This window comes from Pelmatolapia mariae, linkage group LG1 (assembly GCF_036321145.2).
Source record: "Pelmatolapia mariae isolate MD_Pm_ZW linkage group LG1, Pm_UMD_F_2, whole genome shotgun sequence".
In the NCBI taxonomy this organism is placed as follows: domain Eukaryota; kingdom Metazoa; phylum Chordata; class Actinopteri; order Cichliformes; family Cichlidae; genus Pelmatolapia; species Pelmatolapia mariae.
The window spans coordinates 9,553,004-9,565,829 of NC_086227.1; positions in this window are offsets into that span (position 1 = coordinate 9,553,004).

Consider the following 12,826-nt stretch of genomic DNA (forward strand, 5'->3'; position numbering starts at 1 on the left):
ACAGTGCTAGTTTCTACACTCGAGCCAGATGTCACAGTGGTGCTTTTAGAAACCAGTTCAGACCCTGAACCAGAATCCAGGTTTGTTGTGACGTCACTGGTAGAGACAGCAGGATCAGTAGTTTGCGAGAGGACGTTGTTGTTTGAAGTGTTGCTTGACTGGTCTTCACTTGGCACTGATGTTGTGGTGGTATGGCTAAAGAGGGAAGGTGAGGTATATCCTGAACCTCTCCCCTTTAACATGTAATGCTCTGTGAAGTCCGACATCGGAGCATGCGTTGCTGTTGTGGTATCAAGTGCGATGGGGATTGTTGATTCGACAGCACTCCCCTCAAACCGACTTCTAACTCCACTCTCTGTGGAGTTAGAAGTCGGCGCATTTGTGGCATTCGTTGTTGTGGTATCGAGTGTGAAGGGGATCGGTGATTCGTCACTGGTCTCTCCTAAACCACTGCCCTCAACCACGGGACTCTTTATGAATCCAGAGGTCTGAGCATTTAAAATACTCAGCGTTGTGGTTTCATGCGGTGAGATGGACGTTGTTAAGATCTCACTGATTTTTCCAGCAGCACTTCCTTCGGTCATATCTTCAGAGTTGTAAACTGGTGTCTGTGATGCTTGAACTGTGGCACTTATTTTGGGTGTTTCAGTTGTAAGCGTAGGCGATGGACCAACAATGAACCCCTCCGTCATGGCATCCTTGAGAAAGCCTGCATCAGGGTTGGCAGGGTTCTGGGTCACAGCTAGGACAAAGAAAAAGGAAAAAATCCATGTATCATCTTAAGTGTTTACCTCCCGGCTCTGACATGAGTAGGGAGGAAAGTTACCAAGCTTTGTTAAACACAAAAGGACCACACAGAGCTTATGTTGCTTCAGCCCAAAGTCTTGTGTTAGCTTGTTATGTGACCCGCTTTGATAAGGTGTGGTGAGAGACAGTAATAATTAACCTAGGTGACTAATCGTGTATTAGTGGGTTAACAAAAGAGAGACAGCTTCATCAAAGCATCAGTTTTAATACCACGCAAAATAAACCAGGGCCAACATAACTGTTTTCTGTCTTTCAAAAAGTATTAAGCCATTATTAGGATTTTGTGTCACAAAGGAAGGAAGTCTCATATATCTTTTGGTAAACCATTATAATCGCTGGTGAGTAGAAAACATTTAACTTTTTATTTAATTGCTTCTTTCCTCAAATATTTCTATTTTAAGATACTTTATAAATTAATTCATTCTTATATTTACCTGAGATCTACAACTACTTGGTATTTTTCAAGTAGACCTTACATTAGCAGTATCTTGGAGCATGAATTGAGTTGTTAGCAGTTCTACTAAAAAAGGTCCCCCTTAACCTTGTAGCCCATATTTAAAATGCTTTATGTTGTTAAATGCCACTTATACACTGATGGAATAGTGTAAGTAAACCAATGAAACTATGTATAGTTTAGATTTATATATTTAAGAAAGAAAGGAAGGATGAATGAAAGAAAGCGGCTCAGCTCAAATCACACATCTCCACTCTACATTTCTGCCGAGTCACATTCAGCTCTGGTGTTCCCTATGAGATTACATGTGTAACAGCTCTTCGCTGATCTTTGGTTTCAAGACAAATTCATTAATGCACCTCCTGGAACAGAACATTTCACAAAGACTTCTGTGTGTAATCGAGCTCTGCCAATGAGACCTGTGCACTAACAATGAAATGTGACTCGTTAAGGAAGCGCCATGCTTCAAATATAAAGAGAAATTTAGGTAGTAGCAGGAGAAGTGCTGACTCACGGGGTAAAGAAAAAGGCTCGACGGGAATTGGTGAACTTTCAGAAGTTGATATAAAGGAATTACTGTGTCTGAGACTGAACACCCCATACCCCTGGGCTCCTAAATCTTGCGATGGATTCTTTTTTATACAGCATCATTCATCATCAATTAATAAATAGCTTTGTTGTGGCTGTTTTTACAGTTTAACTGTCAAAGACAAATCCACATTGAAATAAAAAAAAGCTGAAAATTCTGCTAAAAACAATTTACTACAATACTTACTATTAACAGGTGTTGAATGAACAGCAGCAAGAAGTCCCAGAAGAACTCCCAAAAGAAGATTCCTCATCTTCATAATAGAGAAAGGTGCTAAAATCAAGGACTGAAAGTAACTATGAGCCAGCTGGAACTATACTGCACAGTGAACTGATACTTTGAGCCAGATAAATCATGCCTTTGCCTTTTTATACAGCAGCAGGTCATATCAGCACAAAAGCTAGCGTCACAGAAACACACAAGAGCTCAGACACACCTTTTGACACGCCTTCTTCCTTATCCACTTTCTCACGGTTTTTTTCTCCCTCAGGCACAGCACTCATGTCAAAATTACATCAATGCAAAGTTCCTGCTCAGGATTTTCCTTGCCTAGTGAAAGTTATAACAAATGCGTTGCATGATGGGATTCGGTTATCATTTATTGCAGGGCTGTATCACATCAACAAGAACATTTTTTAGTGTGTAGTACTCCATATGTTTCTCTTAGATTTGGTGGTGTTTTAAAGGGGCCAGAAAATGTATGCAGAAAATGCTGCACAAACATATGCACCAAATATCAAACAGTATCAGTATCCTAATCTATAAACCTACTAAGATTATATAAGAAATGGAAAAATACAGTTTGCATGAAATATTTGCAAGGACCTGAGCTTGTCACTAAAGGGGTAGGTGCAATTCTTTTCTCATTTACCTACATTTAAGTATGACATGTGGATTTTTTTTAACAAGAAAGATACACGCGAACTTAATCTGATACATTTGAATCTGTTAAAAGCCTAATAAAGCTAGCCATTGTTGCCTTTGTTTGAAAGGAGTGTATGAGTGTAAGATTACATCTCTCCATGTCGGGTAATGCAGGTTAGAAACATGCAAGAGAAAAGAAAAACATACAAGGGATCATTACTGATTGCTCGGGTGTTATGTAATGCAATCCAACCAGCAGTTGAATAATAGGGAAACTCAGGTGAAACTCTGGGTACCATGTAAAAAAGCCTTCACAGAAATGGAAAAATCTGTTGGCTGACAGAAGAGAGGCTTGGAAACTGCTCAAGACTCAGTTAGACAAATGATAAATTATGTGCAGTTCTAGAGATGCATGAAACAACACATCATCTTTTATCAGTACTTTCGTATCATTCTATCTTCCATTCCCATGTCACAGAAGAAGCCTGGCATTTTAACAAAACAAGACAATACATTGTTGGCCTGGTTTCATAGTTTTAATATCCAATTTTTGACTTCACTGGGAAGATTTTTGTTACAATCTCAGCTCAATATCACCTTCCTGCAGGCAGTGTGTGCTGTATATAATAGCACTTATGATATGCTGGTATCTGATGGAAATTGATGCATGCGTCACAGCAAGACTATTACCTCAGGTGTTCTGGCACATTCGTGAAGTTGTGACATTCGTCATGAATTACTCAGCATGTGTGGGTGAGCTCTTGTCCAGACTTGTATTCCACACCCAGTAGAGGCTTGTTTCTGTTACTGTTAAGAATGGAATTTCACAATTTATTAGCTATGATGCACAGTAGGAAGAATCACCAGGCTAAAACACAAACCCTGCTTTCATAAAGCAGCACTAGCCAGCTTTCACTGGCCAGACGGTGCAAGTGATTCAATAATAATGAGATACAATGCATGGAAGCCTTAGTCTTTCACATAGTTTGATAGAACTATAGTCCCGATTAAATTGTTTAGTTGAGCTTTTAAGAGTATTTTGAGCTTTCAGATTATAGCTATGGTAAATGGACTGGTTCTTATATAGCGCTTTTCTACTCTATCAGAGCACTCAAAGCACTTTACCTCATTCAGCCACTCACACCAGCACTTTTTTCTATGCTCTTTTTATGTTAGTACTTTCTGTCACACAAATATGTATCCATCTGAGTGCAACTTGGGGTTAGCATCTTGCCCAAGGATTCTGGAGAAGTTGAAGTAATGGCAAAATGTGGAAAACGTTGAAGCACACCTATGAAAGCCAACTATGGGTTTCATCATCCTTAAGACAATATTAAAGGAGCCCTTAATATTGGGGTGGGGATACATGAATGGACAAACAGTAGCACACTTACAAAACAGCATGGCTTTTTTCAAGTGGCATATTCACTGGGTTTGTGCAGACCAATTAGCAACCATTGTTTGTTCCCTCTGCCTTACTGCTATCATGTTTCATACCATTGTTCCCCTCTTCAAAATCCCAAGGCATTCAAACCCAGTGACCTACACACTGCAACTCTCAAATTCATTTCCATGAGCATTTTTGTTTAATTGAAATGGAATAACTATATTTACTGGATGTTTCTAAAACTTTTATGCATAAATAACTCTGCATGTAATTCCACTGTATAGACATGACCACACGCTTATACATAACTACTGATTGTATTTTACATTAAAACCATGATTGCATGACTTTTATTTTAAGTCAGAGCTTTCAACGCTGTGTTTGGATTTAACATACCATGGTGGGAAACAAAGAACAATAATGCTCAATATGATCAACTGAAGTCAAAACAAAGCAAAACAAAAAACCTAATAAATAAAAATTTACTTTGTGAATTTAAGATTTGTAAAATTAAAAAAACTTTGCTTATGTGTACATGCTCATCAAAATAATAAATACTGTTTAAAATGACCATGAGAAATAATTCTCCAGGCTTTCTGAAGGCGCTTCAAAGTTTTTCTTTGGACATTACTATTTCAGTCACTTTCTGTCCAGTCCTTTTACCTGACCATTTTTGTTTTCAAGCCACTTAAGACTGATCTGTGAATCCTTCATGCATAAAAAAGTTACCCAACTAAATGGATGAACAACTGTTGTTTCTACACATAACAGAAAGCCTAGCAAAGAACAAATTTTAAACTTCACTTTATTACAAGCAATCTTTCAAAAAATAATATTTTTTCCTATTTTTTTCAGTCGACTTTGATTTGATAGTTGATTTATGCACCAAAAAGTGCCATGGTCCCTGTGCCCCTCTATGGCTTGCTCATGTTGGCTACAAGTTTGTTCTGTTTTTTCTCCTGTTTGCCTGGGTGGAGCTCATTGTGGGCTCTCATCTTTGGCCCATGCGCCAGCAGTGATTACTACACCTGTTGCTGATCAGGCAGCGTCCCTCTGGGCTATTTAACGCTGCGGCACAGAGTAGTCGGTGCTGGAACGTTGAACCTCCCGTGTTCGTGCTCTCAGCTCTCTTTCTGAAAGAAACTCTCTCGGTGCTGTGTGGCGTTTTCATCTAATCGGTCTCTCTGTGTTTAGATCTCCCTGGAACTTGTGGCGGACCCAGACCTGTGATCCTCGTGTGTGTGTGTTAACATAAGTGGAAATTGGAGCGAGAGTGGCCTTGGAGAAGCGAGCGAGCGTGAGGAGTTTGGGCTGAGTGGAGAGCGAGTGTGGATTCCCTCCCCTGGAGCCCTGAACCCCTGCCCCATTCACTGTATATACACATCACTGTGGTTTTCCTTCTGTGTTAATAAATTGTCAACCTTTTGCTTGCCAGCACGCAGTCTGCACTTGGATCCATCCGTTAGCCGTAACAGAAAGGAGATTTTCAACGGCCTATTATAGTCAGAGTATGAGTCTCTACAACTGTCTCTAAAAAATTTGAGGGAACTAGAGAAGCATATGACAAAAGAAAAAGTGTCAGGTCTAAAAACAATTTCTATACAGTAGATGCAAAAGTCATGTCCTTAGGGAAATGAAAACAAAACAATGCAATAATCCAGCAAATGCATGCCCCTGGCACTTCAGTTGATCCATCTACTGTTCACTGCAGCCTCATCAGAAAGTGGCCTCAGTGGAAGGGTGCTTTCAAAAAGCCATGGTGTGATGAATCCAAATTAGAAATTGTTGGCTACATATCATCCGCAGCATGTATCAAGGAGGTCGGGAATGAGGTACTACAGTGAATGTCTTCTCAGCTCTGTCATGGTTTGAGATCTTGTCAAAATTAATGGAATTCTGTACATAGAAAAATATGTTGTTTTTTTTACCATGACAATGGTCCCAAACACACATCCAATGCAGTAAAAGCATACCTCGATAGAAACACACACAGTGAAACAATATGAGCCATGGATTGGCTTCCCCAGAGCTCGGACCTCAACATTACTGAAGCAGTGTGGGAACATCTACCTAGAGAAGGGAACAAAAGGTAGCCAACATCAAAAGAAAGGCTTTGAATGTTCTTCAGAAAGCATGGAGAAATGACAAGAAAGCTTGCCTAAGAGAGTTCAGACTGTGCTGAAGAATAAAACTGATCACACCAAATATTGACTTTCAAGCTTCTGCTGCTGATGTCATAGACTGGACACACTGCAGATCACCTTTTTGTGTCTTGTTTATATAACACTGGGCGTGGGCAGTGTCTCTGAGCCACCAGAGTGAACAGTTCCATGTGTCTCTCACAGATTGGCTGGTTCAAATTATTGTAGGTTTACAAGTATGGATCTACAGGTGTAGTTTTCACCTTACTGTAGAGTTGCACAAACGCGGTATTTCCATGAATGTTTGCAAGTTTCTCTAAAGCATTGCTCATAAAGAAATGATGGATTTCTCAAGACTTTTGCACAGTGCCGTATATTGAAGGCAATAACCCTCTCCTCTTCCGTTTCACATTTCTCTTGCAACAAAAAAATCAATTGCTTGGTCTAACCGTTACTTCCTTGTTCAGCTCTGGACTGGAATTCTGTTATATGGGTTAATTTTCGCTGGAAAACGGATAAGACCTGCTAACAATTCTGAGGAAGTATACAGTTATGAGTTGTGACCCTATCTGGATGACATTCCAACCTCAGAGATGCCCCATATTGCCTGGAAGCAACAGGAAGGAAAGCAGTTTAACTGGAGGGCAGATAGAATGGGACTCTGCCAAATAATTTACTTCCTTATCAACCAGCCAGCAGTTTTATTTAGGTAGGGATGTACAGAAATGTTTCAGAAAAAGGAACATGTATATAACCTGTTCTAAATTAGTAAATGGTGTTTTTGTTTCTGTTTAGGCAGGCATTTTTATTTTATTTTTTCGTGCTGAACATGCAATTGGCCGACTATGTGCTTCACTGAACATGTGATGAAGCATTACCTGGCATGAAACAAAAAATGGCAGGTAGGGTGCCACTCCTTTAAGTTCTGAAGTAACATGGGAAAAGTCATCACATCATGGAAACTGCACAAACAAACTGCCAGTCCACTTTGTTACTGTCGGTACATCAAAAGGAATATTTGATTAAACAATAAATAAAATCAAGAGACAGGCCTTTTAACAAACATACTATCTTATAGATCTTTAATATGACCTTTGACTTTGACATCTTCAGCCATTCCTCCTTCCCTTTTTTTTTCTTTTCTTGCATGTACTAAAGGTTTTAAATATCCCACAACATTTCAGTGTGATTCAAAAATGTTTCTTGTTGTAGCTTGTTTGCTGGTGTGCTCAGGATCATTATTCTGCTGAAAGCTCCAGTCAAATACTTTAAAAATATGGCCTCGCATTATCTTCAAGCTCTCTTTGATATGAGGCGTAATTTATAGATGAATCAATGACGGACCAGTACCTGAAACCACTTTCACACATGCACTGCAGCCTTGAACTTTTGTAGACATTACCCAGCAGAGCTGTATGTTAGAATGCAAATGTCAGACTCAGTTGGTTCAGACATTAAACGGTCTTTCCCCCTGCCAGCTCACAACTTCAAAGTCGGTGTGATGTCTAATTGAACCCATGTAAAAATAGTCCAGGTAATTGTCCATTTGGTGAATTCACAGCGAGCGAGTGGGCGTCATGTGTCCTGCCTCCTGCAGGTTCTATCCAGGCGTGTAAAGCAGACTATCTGTGAGCTGTGAGCTACATGTGAGAAAGGACAGCTGCTGACAAGATCCTCAACTGATTGTCCCAACATTGCCAGGAGTTTGTGTGAAATCAAAGAGACTCCAATTCATAGAATTTCTAACACCATGCTTCACAGTTGGTATGAGGTTTATTGGCAAACTGTGTTTTTTATTCTAATATTCTTTTTGGACTGCAAAGACTGCGGGGGCTATGCGTGATGAAATTTTCAGATTCTCATAACTTGGTGAGGGAGCCAAGTCTGGACAAATCTGAAGTTGTCTGCTCTTTTGCTGCTTTATTTTTCTGCATTTGAAAGATATTTCGATCTTGACGTAAAAAGCTGTTTATTATGGTCTCACGTAGGAACCCTGTTTTCAAACCTCTGCTCCACTGGCTCAGGCTTTTTAAAATGCGGCAGAGATTTTTCCTCATGTTTTCTTAATCAGCAGAATTCCCTAAAAACTATTGAGGTGTTTTCATCATATGTATTTTCTTGTAAGAGATTATCTTTTTTCTCTTTAAAGACAGGGCAGATTCTGTTTTTAAGCAATGCTTTTCAGTAAAACATACAAATACTATGGCTCTGTGGTGTAGTGGTTAACATATTTGCTTTACGAGTGAACGAGCCTTTGTTTGATTATGGAAGGAGACCCAAACCTGGGAATTGGGAACACAGCATCGGGAACATTTGGTGTAAAGTTTATGCCACTGTGATGACCCTTTTGGAAAAGGAGCGGGTGAAAGTACTTCTTATAAAGAGACATGCTAATGATTAAATGCATGTTGTGTATGATACTGTCTAAAACTCTGCTATTTCATGGCAAAGTCACACAAGAGTAAAAATATGTGGCATCATCTTAATGATTGGATTGCACTTTTTCACATCTGGAAACCAAGTGCAAGTAGTGCAAGCAACCAATGGCTCAACCAAAGGTTGAGCATGCAATTCGCTCACCCTTTGGGCAGCCACGTTTGCTCCCACCTGGTGAGAGGCAACCTGTCTCCAATCACGTTACAACGCTGGCTTACTGCACTCATCCTCAGAGAACTGGTGAGAGTTTGTAAATAATCAGATGGTGCAATCAGTCAACTCATTTGTGACACATTTCTTTGCATTTTTTCACGCATCGCTAGTTGCATTGTGGTTATACTCCAACATAAAAGCAACGCAAGCAATCACTTTTTGTGATTGATTGATGATTTTATTAAAAATGATTTAAACTATTTTCTTTGCTCCTGTGTTTATAATAACATAACAGCACTGCTCCAAAACCCAGAGCTGGATTATTAGAACTTCTGTGCTTACTTTAATATAGGAACGGTAGGAGCATTTTGGTAGTAAAACAGATAATTGCATCATACTTCACAACTAGGCAACCAAATCTTAAATGACCATAAACAAAAAGTTAATTTTGTATATTACTTTATTTCACCTTATGAAGAAGTACTGCTTTAAAGCGAACAAGCAATGGGTGCTTGTTCATATGTGTCACAAAAGTCAAGTTGCTCCATTGGCTCTTTTTTTCTTTCACAGGCTTTCTGCTTTACTAAAATAAATAAATAAATAAATAAACCCTACTGGACAGTCTGACTTTACTGTTGCTTGGTCATATATAGGATTAGGTTAATGAAAATGAAAAGCTATTTATGCATAGAATACATTTCTTTGGGGAAAAAAGTAATCATGTTTTTATCTTGTGTAACATGGAGGAATTATTATAAACAATTCCCTCAGTCAAAAAAAAAAGAAGAAAAAAAGATTGTACTTGGTTATAATGTAAAAAAAAAAAAAAAAAAAATCCCAGAACAAGTTCTTTATCTTATCATATTTACATGTTATCCTTTTTGTTTGATTAAGTTGGAATTCTGTTTTCCTTGTTGTCCAAATACATTTCCAGCTTGCTTGGCAATATTATATTATACTGTATTACTATTGTTATATATTTCATTCCCCATTAAAATGCTTGGTTATTGCTTGGTTTCATAGTATTACCTTTTTTATGTTCTTTATTTGCATCTCCATGTTTTTTCTCCTCTTTTTTGCTTGTTTGTTCTCTCTTAATAGTTTCACATCTATATTTTGTAAACTTTTGTATAATGATGCAGTAAATAATGTGGAACTTCACAGGAAAAAAAAATGCAAGTTTCATTTTCAGATCTGCAGATAACTGAAAATGAGGTCTTCCTGGTTGGTTAAGTTGGAATTTTCTTTTCCTTGTTTATAAAATTTTGGCCTCTAGGCTCCCCAGATCACTGACAGATATCACTCAACCTGGGCCAAAAACTGAATTTTGATCTACAGATCGAGCTTAAATAAATGGATGATTAATCTGAGTTAATCTGAAGGCCACATGAAGTTTGGAGGTCTTTAGCAACTGACTCTGCAGAAAGTTGGCTCAGCAATCACTGACCCCACTCTGTACTTCTCTATATCCACTTTGTGGCTTAGTTGCTGTCATTTGCTTCCACTTTGTTATAATACCACGTGCCTAGGCGACTGATTTTACACAACTGTGGACACGAAAGTGACTGGAACACTACCAGTGATTTGGATAGGTGAGTGGATACTTTTGGCAATACAGTGTACATCTATTCCTTATGACATAATACATGATCATATATCATCACTCCTATACTCCATGACAGTGTCAAGGCCCCCTTGAACTCTGTTACCACTGCTGGATAAAAAGATACTCACAGACATGGCATGTGTAGTTTCGCATTTTCAAGCTTCCCTATTGCCACCTTTTTTCCATGGTTTGACCCACGGTGATGGTTCTAAAATCCATCTGAATGAATATGGATCATATTTGACCCAGGAAAGTCTCAATGTATAAAATTTTGTATATTTTGGGTCAGTTTAGGAAAGATCATCAAATATCTAGCTAATGGCATTTAGAGCATTTATTTATGTATTTATTATTTATAGGGTATCTCTATTTGGCCATTTTTAGGTAACAGTTGCACGAATCCTACTCCTCCACTTACCTCAGCTAGAGACAAACCCTCATTGATGTCTGATAGATTAAAAAGTGACCAATGTGGGAACTTTCACAGAGTGCCCACAGGGCTCTTTGAAGTCTCTCTTCCCCATACGCAATAGGATTTTGAGTGAGTTCAACAAGATAGAAGGATGAACTGAGGGAGGAGTGCCTGTGTGGAAAGGCTTCAAGCCAACAGATAGCGTGTTCAGACTAGGCGCACAAATTCTTATGAAATAGTCTGTTAAGTTTCTGACTTCAGGTAAAACACAGGCACTGTTTTGCATTTAAGGGTAGCAGATGCTGTATAGTCTGAACAGGCAAACCATATAGCTTACAACGATGCTATAGGCAGGGGTAGGCAATTCCAGGCCTCGAGTGCCGGTGTCCTGCAGGTTTTAGATGATCATTTGATTCAGGTGTGTTGACCCAGGGTGATATCTAAAACCTGCAGGACACCCGCACTCGAGGCCTGGAGTTCGACACCCCTGCTATTGGTAATGAACAATAACAAAGTTATTACATAAAGCAGTACATGTCTCTCTCACTCCCTCTCCGTTGCTCTAAGAAAAATACATGCTGTTATGAATACCTTTTCTCTGAAAATCGCCTGGGTTGATGATACTGTGGGTTTATCCGAGAACAGTATAGATGGCAGGATTGCACATGAGAACCCCCACCTCTCAGCAGTCTCCAAACAACAACAACAACAACGACCAACAAGATAAATCAAGTGTTCCCAATGTTTTGGCAGACGAGTTCTTTCAACATAACATCTACTGTTTGTAGATGCTGTCCTGACTTGCACTGCATTTTCACAGCTCTGTAGGGCTGCACACTATTACAGATATACCTTGTTATGTAGTATAGTCTTTATACCAATATGCAATTTTAAAAATTTAATTTCATTCTTGCACATCTTTGCTTAGTTGTTATCCATATTATCCATATATCCATATTATATATTATATTACATTATACACAGCATAGTATAGTAAAGATTCAAGTACAAATGTGCTGAATGAATTAAACTGCACTTTGATATTCTGATGTGGACTAATAACTGTTATGTCGGTGCATTGGCATGGTTACTCTACTTTTTATGGGTTTAATTTAATGCCCCATTCCAAATGGGGTTTTCACCCCTTCCAACTCCCGCAAAAAGCTTACATTGGTAAGCAAAATAACCTATGATAGATATAGGACAATACTTGACAATGCATTGGATGCATACTAAATGTTACAGTCACAACTTTGTATATGAGTGTACAGTGATCCATTGAGAAATGTAACTCATTTATGAAAATTTTCTAGCCAGAAATAGTGAAATGTGTGATTTTGTTTGTTTTGACGTTGCAGCAGTTTGTTTTTTTTTTTACACTTAAATTGACTTAAAAGTGTGCAATTTTTCTGTTGCAGCTGCCTACTTTATATTTATATATACAGGCATACTCAGTTCAGGGAATAAACTTAAATTAACATAAATCTTTGAAAAAACGTATACATGCTTAGCCACAATATCTTATTGGACGTTATTGCCATTTGTGAAGATTTTGTCTGTAACTAGACAGCGCTGAATTTTGATATGTGAAAAGTGAACGTGTCAGTCAAGAAAAAGTGTCCATAAAGACATATTCCTTCAAATATATGTGTTTCTTCCTATAGTTTTTATATACACACTATTTTGAAAAAAGAAGTGTGCCCTAAACGAGTGAGTAACCATATATAGTAACTTCACTGGGCCTGATTTACAGCATAAAAATAAACAGTTTTGAAAAAAGTCGCACAAGTGAAGAAAAAAAAAAGCCTAGAGTTAGAATTGACAATTTACACATACATTTCAACGAGTGCCCCATAAAGGGTTAATACTTTTTGTTTTGTTTTATTTTATTTTCCCTCTGCCCGTATAACGCAGATGGCTCTGCGAAAATGTTTAAATGCCAAAGTTTATGAGCCATTACATCCGGCTGTGCAGTGT